The sequence below is a fragment of the Nelumbo nucifera genome, chromosome 3 (assembly GCF_055504915.1).
Source record: "Nelumbo nucifera cultivar China Antique chromosome 3, China Antique-T2T, whole genome shotgun sequence".
Taxonomy (NCBI): Eukaryota; Viridiplantae; Streptophyta; class Magnoliopsida; order Proteales; family Nelumbonaceae; genus Nelumbo; species Nelumbo nucifera.
The window spans coordinates 43,166,278-43,181,791 of NC_142651.1; positions in this window are offsets into that span (position 1 = coordinate 43,166,278).

Consider the following 15,514-nt stretch of genomic DNA (forward strand, 5'->3'; position numbering starts at 1 on the left):
CCAACAGATTGAATGGTCCACACATTGAATTGGACCAATCCCAAATGGTCCAAAATATTCAATGGATTGGATTGAACCTGATCCATTTGTGATAGACTAACATTGGGGCCGGATCGGATTGGACCAAATCCAGTCCAATTGACACCCCTAATTTGGGCTTAAATAGATTATACTTGTAAATCATATGAGAATATGGGTAATTCAATCCATTTGATCGATGGGAAACATACATAAATTGAATATGCATTCAACTGGATGTTTCCATTTCTCCATGACCAAACAGGGGAGGAGGTAATTGAAAATAATTATTGGGCATTACAAGGTATTATTTATCCTCCCCAAAGCAAATGATGGAGAAAATCATGGAAATTCCCCTTCCCAAGGATGATACCATTTTGGGCAAATCGATATGGAGATTTTTCAAATACTAGACTTGACCATCATCTGAATGCCTTTGTGGAAAGCCTATCCCCAGTATAAAGGGTGAATGCCTTTGGGGAAAGCCTATCCCCAGTATAAAGGGCCTGAGTGAGAGGGTTAAAATAAGGATTCAACTAAGCTGATCAACTGCTTTGAAGTTTCCCAATAAGCTATTCAAAGAGGCTGATGTGGACCCAATTTGGGCTCTCTCGATTTTTCACCAAACATAGCTTATAAACTGTTTGTATGGGGCCCACTTTGGGAAGCCTGAATCCAGCCCTTCCAAATAGGCATTAAGACAATTTTTTTGTCTCTACCTTTTCTGGTCTGTTAAGCTGCCTAAATGCAACTTGCACAAGAGTAACATTGTTCAGCAAACAAAATGCTCTTTATGCGAATCTCAGGAAAAAAAGACTAATCAATTAATCATCCTTTTAGGGAATGTTCATTTGCAAAGGACTTGTATAACTTAAATAACTTCCCCCAACATCGAAATCTAGCCCTTAGGCTATGTTTGGTTTGAAGGAAAAGGTAGAGAAGTGAAGGGAAATATGGGGAAATCTATATAAGGTTTGCAAAGATTTTCCTACATTTCCCTTAATTCTTTGCCCTACTTTTTCCTTCAAACCAAACACAGCCTTAAGGATTGGGTTTGGGATAACTTATAACACCCCTACTAAATTAAGAACATTGCACCATATTATGTTGTACAATTTTGGGTTCTATTCAAAGTTTGAAACCAATACATTTTCAGAATCATCAATTGGCAGACCCACTACTAGCACGCTTATTGGGAAAGAATTACAGACATGTCTTAGAAAGCAGTTTGTTGGGTGCCTCCTTCATAGTCCCATAGCTATGGGTCAAGATCAATTCCACGGAACTGCTAAAGGAACTACGGGTTTGGTTGCAAGAAGAGGACTTATTAAAAGGAACACCTCGATAGGCAAACAAAACATGTTCCAACAAAACATGAGACTGGCCAGTTTACAAATGATATGGCAGTCATTGAAGGAATATGGGATCACCTACCAACAAAACATGTTCCAACATTCTACCAACAAGATTTGATACCACACATTTCACCATGAGACTGGGACCCATTATGTGAGAGATGTGTGGTGTCAGATCATGTTGGTAGGGTGTTGGAATGTATTTTATTGGCAGGTGATCTGGACTCAAATATGAAGGCAATAAAGTGTTTCAACATGTCATTTTGAAGCCCAAACTCTCCAATCTAGAAAATGCCCTAATTGAAAAGTCACTCGCATGTTCAATAGAACTTTGGCTCTCACAAACTGAGATTAATTATTAGAATATCTAGATCCAACACCACTATCTATAAAAGTGCTGATGCTAAGTGAAAGTTTTTTTGGACTATAATTACCATTCATTTCATTGTTTGAGAAAGTATATAAAGTCATTTGTTATAGCTTTAATGTTAGTTTTAATGGCTACTAAAATGCCCATATTTGTATATTTAGTCAATTTATAATTGTAAGGGTTGAAAATATAATTTCAATTATTACTTTTCACCTCATTTAATATCCTCTTATTAAGTCTTGTAGTTAAAGTATTACCTCTTATTTTCTCTTATTAAATCCTATACTTAAGTTATTATTCACTAATAAATGCCACTAATTATATCCAAGTCAATATTTTTAACAATATAAATACATATATTTTAAAAATGACTAAAAAATAAAACCATTATTTATCCAAGTGGTGGCTAAGCAATTAAACCATCCAAATCAAATTAATCAACCTATAAAGTCATAGTTAGGCAATAAAATTTTTAAATTCAAAATAAATAAAAAAAATTACAAAAATGTAGAAAAAATTAGACTCATTTATGATATTTTATAAATCAAATTAAAAAAATATGTGTAATAAACAATAATTCTTTTAAAAATAAAATACATAATTTTGAAATGAATTATTTTATTGTTTAACAAATATCAATAGTTCAAATTTTGGGTTAAATGTGTTAACATTTAATGTTATAAATAAATAATAAAAGTTAATAAAATATAAAAATACATAAATTTTTCAAAAAAGAATTCAAGCACATGTACAATATCATATAATTATCATATTAAACAAAAAGTAAGAGTGACATATTAGAATCATTTTTACATACATAAATACAAAAAAAATTATAAAAAAATTGAACACATCTATAATTCTATGTTTACACTATTAAAAATATGGATAAGATTGCGGAACTTTCTTTTGACAAAAATACTCATTTTTGAATTTAGTCACTATTTAATTGTGATGTTTAAATTGTAAAATGAACTACTTCTTTTCATCTCATTCAATTCCCTTTATTTAAATTTTACATCTTTTGATAAATGAACAAAAAAAAAGATACACCAAAAAGATAAAACATTACAAAAAGAAGAGTCTAGCCAAGCAAGTAAGCCTAATCAATGATACTTGAACTTCACAACTTAATCCAGTTATAACATATTTGGATGAAGTGTTTATGTAATCAAATTTGAATTTTGTAATCTACATCTAATTAATAATAAAAACAAAAAAAATAAAAATACTGAGTTTATAGAAATTTTGGATACATTATTATTATTATTATCATTATCATCATCTAGAGTTGCCACGTGCAAAGCACGCACACACACTTAATAGTAGGAAGCAATTAGGTATTCTAAGGGTTCATTTAGTTTGTAGTCAAAATTTGAATCGAAGTTGGAATTAAAATCACAAGGAATCAAAATCGGCATGGTCTATTCCCATAGTCTATTGGTTCAAACATGAATCTAAATTGGAATTGGACTAAGTTGGAATGGGATTTCATTCTCAAGGGAGGATGAGAGAATGGCCATTCCTTAAACTGGGGGAGTGCCACCCGCGAACCAAACAAACCCTAAGTATGTTACAAGAATTTATGCCAATTGTAAGACTCCATTGATCATGGTTTTTCCAATTAATCAGTCGATTAGCCCATTTAACTCATGAAAACTGTCATTTTAATAGGACCAAAAAAGCATTGGTTTTTCATAGTCCAACCATCCAATACCATCATAATCTTTCTACCACTGCTATAGGCTTGTACTTTTTTATTCCCCTCCAATCAATGTTAGGTAGTATCTAATTGTTGATATGTATGGTGCTTCAGTTTTGAGAGCATGTAAAAGTAGGGTTGTTAATGAACTAGTTTTAGGTTGGACTCCATCCAAATCAAAATCAATTTGGATGGATTGGATGGACCAACAAGACATTGAATTGGACTAGTCCAAACTTAATGATTCAAAGTATTTATCGGATTTGATTGGACCTAGTCCATTCATAATAGATTTATATTAGATTGGGTTGGATTGAACCAATATCTAATCCATTGGTGGAAGATAAAAATACATGTGCCAATGGATTGGAAGCAATCTAAATTAAAATCAATTTGAACAGATAAGATGGTCTAGATGTTGAATTTGACTGGCCCAAAGTATCAATCGGATTGGATTGGACCTGGTCCATTTATAATGGGCTCATATTGGACCGGATTGAATTGGACCAAATCTAGTCCAATTGGCACACCTATGTAAAAGATGGTACTGGTTGATAAATTTATCATTTGCACCAGGAAAAAAACACCAATAGTAGCATAATAATGAAAAAGTCTATAATAATATCTTGGTAGTGACCGGGAATTTTGGGTTGGTCTCATCTACATATTTTAGAGTACATTGACCAAAGTGAAAGTGATGGAAACATGATTTCAAGTAACTCATTTCTAGGCACAACAAAATACTAATAGTTCACTTCATTATCATCATTGTCCAAGCCTTTACTCAAGCATACAGTTTGACTATATAAATGTTGTTTCACCATTCCATTTTATTTAAATGTCATATCTATTGTTAAATTACTTTGACTCGTGTCCTTTTTTGGATTTCCCTTGTCCCTTTTAGCCCCTTCAACTTGTAATTCATCACCTTTTCCTATAAGTGCCATAAGTGGTCTTCTATAGACATGACATAACCATTTAAGTCTACTTTTCTCATTTTATCATCCATTAGAACTATTCCTATGCTCTTTCAAATGACTCCATTCTTTGCCCTATAATTTCTTATTTTTTATTCATTCATCTTGATATATGCATTTTCCACACTTACTTTTTGGACATGATACATAACCGTGGAACATTCTCCTCCATACAACATTTTTGACATTACAAGTATTTTATAGAATTTTTGTTTTAATCTAAATTTGCCTATTTCCTAAGACTCTGATGCACTCTTGCATTTTGCAATCCTACTCTAATTTTATGGGTGATATCCTCCTTATTCTTAATCAAGGAGTTACCCATGAGTTTTCTAAAATTTCACCTAAAAGCATGAGGCTATCCAATTCAATGTTCAAAAAATCATCAAATAAATAAAGATAAATATTTCGGGTGAGTTTTTTTTCTCTCAAGAAACTATCACATATCAATTCTCTTTTGGAATATTTTGACAACATGCATATATGTTAGAGGTTATACGGCCAAAATTCCTCTCTTCAAAATATATTGAGGAAAAATGTGGCCTAAACATAAAAGTTAGGGAAATTGATAAGATTTTAAAACACATTTATATTTAAGGTTCAAAGTGGGTTGTGTTAAATGTGGATTGTGTTAAGTAGATAGCTGTTAAGAGTGTTATGTGCAATAACAAACAATAGTTTGGATTAATTGTTTAAAGGAGATGCTTTAGTCTTATGGCTTTCAATATTTATATCTATACTACTATTAAAAGTGTGAAACTTTTGTTTGACTAAAATACCCTAATTTTTGGATTTTGTCCCTCTCATTAATTTGAACTACTACATTTATCTTCATTCAATTCCCTCTCACTAAGTCTCATATTTAGGGTATTAGCTCATATTCTTTCATTGAATCTTATATTAATTAATTATATTAAAAAATATGTGTGATAAAGAATAATTATTTTTATTGATGACAAAAATAAAATAGAAATTTAAAACCAACCCAAACATGGAGTTGTTTTCTTATTTCATGGCAAGTCAACAATTCAACCTTTTGAGTCAAATGTGTTAACGCTTGATGTCATAATTAAATAATAATAAAAATAAAAATATGGAGATACACAAAAGTATAAAATATAAAAAATGTAGAAAGCATTTGGACACATCTCTAATATCATATATTTATCATATTAAACAAAAATAAGTGTGACAAATAAGAATAACTTTTATATACATAGAAGTATAAAAAAATGTAGAAAGATTTGAAAATATATTATTTACTCTCATCATCATCATAAAAAATTGCCATGTGCAACACACATACATATTTACTAGTATAAAGGTATTGTTAAGATTTCTTTCTAAGAGAATTAACAGGCAATGATTTTCTGATGAATTTACCAAAAGAGACCTTTTCGAGAAGAAAAAACTCAATAAAATAATTTAACTAAGCTTTAGAAAATAAATTTATGGAAGATCTTTCAATAGTAAAATATTTCGTAGAGCAAAAAAAAATCCAATACAAATACACTAACTAGTAAAACCAATGATCCAATAACAATTTTAGTTTGAATCATCCACTAACCCACTATTTATAAAAAAAAAAAAAAACTATCAACTTAGTTAACAATTCATTGATCCATATAGTTAAATTATTGACTTAGAATTCTGGTTTTTTATATTCTTTTAAATTTTTGAATTTTTTATAATAATGATTGCTAGTTTACCAGTTGACTTGAACAATTGAACAGCTTACCTGATGACACACACAAAAAAAGTGATTCAACATATGGACTAGGCTTTAAGACAACACTTTTAGGTTGTATTTGGTGCCATTGTTATTTCTACTTGTAATGTTTTAGGTTGATCAATATAAATTCGCATACAATGTTATTTGAGGCTATTTATGACTAAAATAAGCATACCTTAAAAATGCATGTGAGAGGGGATGTTTCTAGGAACACCAAATTGGTGTTTCTTGCTCCAAAGGGTGAACTCTAAGCATTCTAGCTAACGTAATTTTCACATGTAATGTAACAATACATATCTCTCACTAATTTGTATTAATGAACCCAAAACATTTCATGTAAAAACAACAATGGTACCAAATACAACCTTAGGGGGTGTTCAATTACATGGTTTTGTTTTTTAAAATAAAAACAATTGCTACTTTAGAAAAATTATATAATCTTTGTTGATGTGGCAATTGTTTTTGTTTTCAAAAATAAAACCAAACTTGTTGTCGAACACCCCCAATGTATTTTTGAGTGCACAAATAGAACCCCATTTTCTCATACAATCTGAAAAGTGAAACTATGTGTCCTTTACTTGTTCTTTTTTCCCCTCTTCATGTGAATATGTGCATGTACAATAAAACCAAAGATGATTAATTGTGAAAATTTGGATGGATAAAAGTAAAGAGTCAAGAATGATAAAAAGAAATAGAATAAATATATCAACATTGTATACTAGTTTTTTTTTTAATGAAGAAACAGTGGATACAAGTTGTTAGACGCTTTACGTGTTAGGTGGGGGCAATGCTTTGCTGCTTTTTTTTATTACTTGTTAGCTCGAGTTGTATACTTGTATATTAAAATCTCAAATCAATGATTAGGTATAATACATGTAGTGAAGTATTATCATCTAATGAAAAAATTATTAAACTAAAGGCTAAGTTTTGGAGTGCTTAAAAGTAAGTGTTTATTTGAATAAGCACTTATTTTGGGTCAAGACCACACCGATAAGTGCTTATTCATGAGAATAAGTATTTATTTCAAGAAGCCCAAATTTTGGAAAATAAATCCAAATAAGTGCTTATTCTTGAGAATAAATGCTTATTCAAAAAGCCCAACATTTGGACTTGTTTTAAAGTATTTATCGTTGCCTAGTTTCTTAAATCTTTAGGGGGGGGGTTGAATTGAGTATAGCTTAAAACTTTACTCAAATTTTAGAAATCTCTAAGCCCTCTTGAATGGTTGAAACATTGTGCAACGAAATGAAAGCTTGGCATGTGCATTTGTATGCCTTGGTCGTCATAGATAGTTGATCATACATTTTGGGATAATTAACTACATCTCTCATAAACTAACATTCCATGCCTCAACTGCCATAGGTAGCCGACTTTACATTTTATGGTAGTCAATCACATCTCTTACTATGGTGTATTTTGACTATAAGAATGTGCAATAAATAAACAATAGACTCAAATAATATAGTAGGTAGATATAAGTGACAATATATTGCAGTTATCAAAAGGAAATGAACAAGGTACCAAAGTAATAGCTACAAACACGATATCTATGCAAATGTATCACAAGTAATGAAATTCAAAGAATGATAACTATAGTAACTTGAAAGCAATAATAAAGTAAAGAACAAAAACATAAGAAGAGATAATGCAAACAGATCTTTATAGAGGTTTGGTAGAAACCCCTGCTTACATCCTCTACCTCAAACCACCCCTAAGGAGTTACATTAAATCAACCAATTGGACTTTCTGAGCACTAACAAAGCCTTCAAACTGTAGGTTTTTAAAGTCCCAATCACAACTTTGGATAGACTTCTGCCTTGGATAGAATTCTGAGTGCTATCCAAAAATAGTAGCACTTATGGGTGCTTGCTAGACTTAACATGGTAGAACATCAAGGTCTCTACCAAACATTGATTGGTCTTTCAAGTCCCAATCACAACTTTTCCTACTGTTCTTCTCATTCTTGAACACCACTCTTTTATGTTAGGTATTATATTTGAAATCAAATACATGAATATGCCTCTTAATAAATTGATAAAAGAATTAAACTTAAAAACTAACCTAGGTGCAAGATATATTATAAAGAACCGGGGCTCAAATGAGTCAAACCTTCTCTCATAAGCTTTAGGGTTTTCACCTTCTAACCCAAATGAAACATAGAAATTCTATACTCTTAGAGGCACAGGAATCCCTTTGGTTTTCTTGCAAAGAACTCTTCCATCTCCACGTGGTTGCTACACATTCTTCATTTTCTCACACATTTTTATTGGCTCAAGAAATTAGTTATATTTTTACCATTATTTGAATATTGGAGATCATTAACCCTTTGGAGGTATAATTTGAAAATGTTTTCCAACTTGTTTGAACCATGTTCCAGGGAGGATAGAGTTGTTAGAGCTCCAACAGTTGAATAAAAATCATGTGAGAAGTTTTCCTTCGTGTATTGACCAACTTATCAATTGGCTACAATGCTCCCAAACCACTACTATAAATGGTAGTCAATTATAGGTTCATGGGTAGTCGACTATGTAGTAATTGTGCTCTTTGCTGTCAAGGGTAGTTAATTATATATTTCTACATACTCCTATTCACCTTTCATTGCATTTTACTATGCAAAGTAACCTATTACTTTCTCAAAGTAATCTAGTATTTTCTCAAAGTAATCTAGTACTTTCTCATAGTAGTCTACTACTTTGACAATTCCAATCTTAGAATACTTAAAGATTTTTATTCTAAATGCTTATAAATCAACCTCTTAGGTTTGAGAAAGCGTAAGAACCAAACCCAACTTTAGCCATTTGATCCATAAGGTTGGTTAATTAAGCATGATTTAATTTAAGTCCATGTTGTATATCTTGCACTTGGTTTACATCAAATACTAAAAAAATGAAAACAAATTTAGTACTTTGGAGTTTGACGTCTTCTTTTTCTTCTTCCTTTGGTAGCAAAAAATTGTTTTGTAAAATGTGCTTGATGCCTTTATTTTTTCATTTGAAGCATCATCTTCTTTAGAGATTCTTGAAGTGTCACCATCGCATCATTGGAATCAGTAACTCTTATGGTTTTCTTCATCTTTGTTTAGCACAAATGAAGATTGTCAATTGTCCTTTCTTTCTTCATGATGCAAATAATTTCTTCTTCACCCTTGTTAAGTTTAAACTACAATTGGTATTATGCAGCTACACATTTAACCATTAATACCTTCAATGAATTTGCTATCATCAAAACACATAGGGTCAACACTTATTCAAAAAGTGTTTATTTCCTTTTTGGCCTTTCTTGGCCCGTCACTTCATTTTGAAAATACCTATACTATCCCTATTTGAAGTAAATGCTTTTTTTCACCAAACACTAATGAGCGCTTATTAGAATAAACACTTATTTTTAAGAAACTATTCAATAGGAATTTATTTTTCAAATAAGCACTCCTAAGCTCTACCTAAATTGTTGAGATGGTCATTTGCCACCCCTCCAAATAAGAGACAAGAGACATGGTATCAAATCCAAGAAACTACAAACTCTCCATGGTATTAGGGGTGTTCACAATCTAGTTTGGTACAATTTGGAAAATATCTCACACCAAAACGGTAAATTATGGTTTGAGAAATTTTTAGACTAGACCAAACCATTTTAGCATGGAAACTGAATGAAAACGGTTTGGTGCAATTTCTAATACTTTATGGGGACATTGGCCCCTTCTATAATTCTATTGGGTTCAATCCAATTAGAAAGCCCAAATAACACCCAAAGTTAAAAGTTAAAACTTTGATTTTATTATTTTATTATTTTATTATTTTATTATAAGATTAAAGAGCTTATTTTATATTTATAATTTTATACATCCAAATATTACATATATATTAATTTATATGTAATATTATATATTTATATGATTATATATTATATATGCATATATAACTTCAATTTACTGGTTTGATTTATAAAATGCAATAAACCAAATTGAAACTGTAAACTACAATATCAGAAAATGTCAAATCAAGCCAAACTATTTTTAAGTATAAACCAAATCAAACTGCAAATATGATTTAATTTGGTTCAATTTTGTTGTTTGAACCATGCAATAAACACCCCTACATGGTATGATCAATGTGCACCTTGATATGTAATGTTTAAATTCTTCTATCTACATTTAATATTAAAGGGGTCTCAATGATGATGAAATACATGACATGAGCTTAGAGGATCAAATTCTACAAGCTGAACAAGTTATTGTTGTGGAGTCTTCTACTTTGAATAGCCTTTACAAGGACTATGATACAACAACACATGGCAAATTGAAAGCTTTTGGAGACAAAAATCTCACCAAATTTAGCTGCACTTGGGTGATAAAAACACAAATTTTTTCCATAAGAGTACTCTTTTTAGAAGGAGAAGGAATCATATTGAGGGCATCAAGGATGCACAAAATAATTGGATATCTTTCCATAAAGACATTGCCCAAATTTTTGTGGATTTTTTTTCAAATCTTTATATGTCTAAGGATCCACATGAAATTGAGGAATTACCTCATCTAATTAATCCCATTATTAATGAGGAGGAAAACAATATGCTTTTGACAGTTTCATCTGAAGAAGAAGTAAAATTAACACTTTCTAGTATTGGAAGTCTAAATTCTCCGGGTTCGGATGGAATGCCAGCTTTAGTCTTTAAGGAATATTGGGATATGATGGGATCAGAAATAGTAAAGGTAGTCCAAGATTTCTTTCTAAATAAAAAACTACTTCAAAGGCTCAATCACACTTTTATCTGTCTGATCACAAAAAAAAAGTAGATTGTATGAAAGTACAAGACTATCGACCTATCAGTTTATGCAATGTACTACATAAAATCATAGCAAAATTGATAGCTACTAGACTTCGTACTCTTTTAGATAAATGTATTGCTCCAAACCAAGTGGCTTTTGTCCTAGGACATCAAATGGATGATAATTCTATTATCACTCATGAGATGTTCCATTTTCTTAAACACAAAAATTGAGGTGCAGGCTATGTTTCCCTAAAGCTAGCTCTAAAGCCTATGACCGTTTAGAATGGGGTTTCCTCCTAAAAGTCTTATCTCTCCTTAGTTTCTCTAAATATTTTAGTATGATGATAAAAGAATGAATCTCCATGGTCTCCTTTTCAGTTTTAATTAATGGTACTTTGGAAGGACATTTTTGTCCTACTAGAGGCCTACGTCAAGGAGACCCTCTTTCCCCCTATCTGTTCATCTTGGCCATGGAGGGTTTATCCTGCTTAATCTTGCATGTAAAATAGGAAGGAAAATTGCAAGACATCAAACTAAACCCTCCCTCTCCGTCCATCTTCCATGTATTTTGTGTGGATGATATTATGTTGTTTCTTCGTGCCCATAGAGAAGAGTTAGATAATTTGAATAAACTTCTTCTTCAATTTTAATCAGCTTCAGGTCAACTGGTAAATTTTGAAAAGTCAAGCCTCTAGTGTAGTAAGAATATTCATCCAAGACATTAAAGAATGATTAGGTGACAGCTACATATAGGCCCTCTTAATCAAAATTCTAAAAACTTGGGTCTTCCTCTTTTCTGGGCTAGAGATAAACATGCTAAATTAAATTATGTCCTGGAAAATCTAAGTTTCGAAATAAATAAATGGAGAGCTTCGGCTATTAGCCAAGCTAGAAAGAAAGTTTTAATCCAATTTGTTCTTCAAGTTATTCCCCTCCATTCTATGAGTCTTTTAAAATATCCACAAAAAACAATTAATAGTGTTGAAAAGATTATCAGAGATTTTTGGTTGGGTGTCTTTAACTCTCAGAATAATCCTTATCGTTGGTGTTCTTGGCATAAAATCACTTTACCAAAGGTTTTTGGAGGTCTAGAGCTTAAAAATCTGAAATTGGTAAATCTAGCCCTTCTAAAAAAAATTGCTTGGCAGTACCTCAATGAGCAACATAGATTATGGGCTCAAGTTTGAAAATCAAAATATTTAAAACACCACACTCCCATACCTTATTCAACTACTTCCTCAGGCTCCTTTTATTGGAAATCCATAAGCCCAAAGATTATGGAGCTCACTTTGGAATGTGGCCACTTCATTAATGAAAATTCCTCTTTTTTTGTGGACCAAGTCCCTTCGCTTCATTCTCACAACGAATTCTCTTGGATTCCTTTCCCTTTGGCTCCTCATATTAGAAATCTGGATATTTCAAATCTCCTTTCCTCAAGTCAGTGGAATGCCGTTCATAAATTAGGCAAATTCTTAGTAAAAGAGGAGTATAAAAGAAACCAACAATAGTATCACACACCTATTTCCTCCCATCTTAAATTTTGCTTAAATAAAATTTGGAAACTCTCTATTCACCCCAGATAACAGCTATTCTTCTAGAAAGTACTTAACATTTTCATTCCAGTAAAAGACATGATTTGTCTTAATCCTCAAGAAAAACTTTGTGTTCTTTGTCATGAAGCAATAGAATTCTTTTGCATCTATTTATTTATTATCAATATGCTCAAGCTATTTTCTTTGTAGCCCCCTGTTACATCTTAATAATATATTTCAAGGCTCCTGGGTGTCTTGTATAAATAACCTTTATACTTTGATTGTAGACAATCAATTATTTTTACAAATTTTAGGGTGAATTGCTATTGCCTGTTATTATATTTGGTATGTCCGAAATGAGAAACGTTTCAAAAATTGACAAGTACTTTCCCAAACTATCATTACTATAATAAATCAAATAGTCCAACATACTCAGAATAATTCTCATGATGTGCATTCCATAACTCAAAAGTTTTTGCTTCCTATCAACCAATCTACTGATTTAATTATCTTTATTGATGCAGGGAAAATCCGATAGTTGATTGGGAATGAATGAGGTTCCACAAGAAACTCCAATACTTAAAATCACAATTAAAGGAGTGGAATAAGCTGGAGTTTGGAAAATTAGAAGAGAGAAAACAAGTTCTGGTGGAGCAAATCGATGATTTAGACCTGAAGGAAGAGAGAGGTTCCTTTGGAGAGGAAGAAAAGAAGTTGAGATGGGTTTTGAGGAGGCAAATTGAGGACATCTTGGTTAAGGAGTAAATCAGTTGGAGGCAAAAATCCAGGTGTAAGTGGCTAAAAGAGGGAGGCAGAAACACAAGGTTTTTCCATTCAGTGGCAAATGGGAGGAGAAAGACGAATTTCATCTCTAATTTGGAAGTTGATGGAGCAGTGTTGTCCCACTCGGCAGAAATTGAAGAGGCTCTAGTAAACCACTTCAAATCTATTTTTAGAAGGCCTATGAATGGGAGAGTGTGGTTAGAGGGATTGGATTGGTCGACTCTAAGTGTAGAGAAGAGAGAGTGGTTAGAAAAAAGTTTTGATATGGAGGAGGTAAAGGAAGCAGTATTCTCAATGGATATGACAAAAGCTCTGGGTCCAAATGGGTTCACAATGGCCTTCTACCACGACTGTTGGGATATTTTAGAGATGATCTTAAATTAGTTTTTGAGGAGTTCCACAAAAAAGGTGTAATAAATCCGGGCTTGAACTCAACTTTCATTGCTTTGGTCCCAAAGAAGAAAGATGCATCACAACCAAAGGATTTTAGACCTATGAGTCTAGTGACTAGCTTGTATAAAATCATTGCAAATGTGCTGTTTTTCAGGATAAAGAAGGTGCTTCTTCCCTTTATTATTGCACCCAACCAAGGTGCTTTTGTGGAGGGAAGACAGATCACCGATTAGATTCTCATTACAAATGAGAGCTTGGAGAGCTTTAGGAAGTCAAAGAAGAAGGGAGTGGTTTGCAAATTGGATTTGGAGAAGGCTTATGACTTGGTTGATTGGTCTTTCTTGATGGAGGTGTTAAGGAGTTTTGGTTTTGGAGACAGGTGGTATAAGTAGATTTGGAGTTGTGTTAGGACTTGCCATTATTCTATCCTGGTGAACGGGATTGTGTTTGACTTCTTTCCTGCGTTGAGAGGTCTAAGACAAGGAGATCCTCTTTCACCTTTTCTTTTCACCCTGATTGTTGATGTGCTTCGAAGATTGATCCATAGAACAGATTCGAGGAATTTGATAAGAGGGTGGAGAGTAGGAAGGGAGGAGGTTCCCTTAACACTTCTATAGTTTGCAGATGATACTATCCTATTTTGTGAAAGAGGGAATTTCAATTGGATCCGGAATCTAAAGTTGTCAATACAACTCTTTGAGCAGATATCTAACCTCAAGGTGAACTTTGATAAAAGTTGTGTGGCGAGAGTAAATGTGAATGAAAGGGACCTAAGGGAATTTGCAGGTGAACTAGGTCGTGCAATTTCGGACTGGCCCCTAACATACTTGGGCCTCCCTTTAGGAGATAATCCTAAGAGTATTAGCTTTTGACTCCGATAGTGGAAAGGTTTGAGAAGAGGCTAGCGGCTTGGAAGAGAAATTATCTTTCTTTAGGTGGGAGAATCACTCTCATTAGGTCTACCCTAACTAACCTACATGTTTACTATCTGTTAGTGTTTAAGATCCCCTCAATGGTTTCCAATCTTTTGAAAAAATTAATAAGGAAATTTCTGTGGGAGCTTGGAGAGGAGAAGAGATATCATAGGGTGAGTTAGGAGGTGGTCACTAGGTGTAAAAAACTAGGAGGTCTTGGGATTGGTAATTTCAAGAAAAGGAATATGGCTCTATTGGGGAAATGGTTGTGGAGGTTTTCATTGGAAAGGGATAAATTGTGGCTAGCATTCATGGGCTGGAAGACAATGGCTGGGATCCTGGAATCTTGGCAAGGGCCTCAGCTGCTTCTCCTTGGAAATCCATTCACAATCTGCTTCTAGTTTTCTCCCCTTGGATCATGTATGGTCTAAACTCTAATAACCGACTAAAATTCTGGGAACAACTTTGGGTCGGGGATTCTCCTATGAAAGATCAGTTTCCTTCCTTGTATGTTCTATCAAACTTGAAAAATGAACCCATATCTTCTTTCTTGGTCCCTTCAGCCTCCACTTCTGGCTTTGGATGGAACCTAGGCCTGCATAGGGCAATTAGGGATACAGACATGGATAGCTTGGTAACTTTGCTAGCCTCCCTTGAGATTGCCTTCCTAAACCCTGCTAAGGAAGACACTAGATTTTGGACCCCTTCTAGCTCTAGTACATTTTTTTGTGCTTCATTCTTTGAAACCTTAACTCAGCCTCCAATCCCCTTTGGGTTGTCCTTTCCGATTAAGGAAATTTGGAGCATGCCTATTCCTCTTTGGGTTGTTTTTTTTTTGTTGGAAAAGTTTCCTGGAAAGAATCAACACTTTAGACTTACTTCAAAGAAAGAGACCCAACTATTGTCGACTTCCTAATAGATGTGCTCTTTGTAAAGTTGATGGGGAATCTGACTACCACCTCATGGTCTCT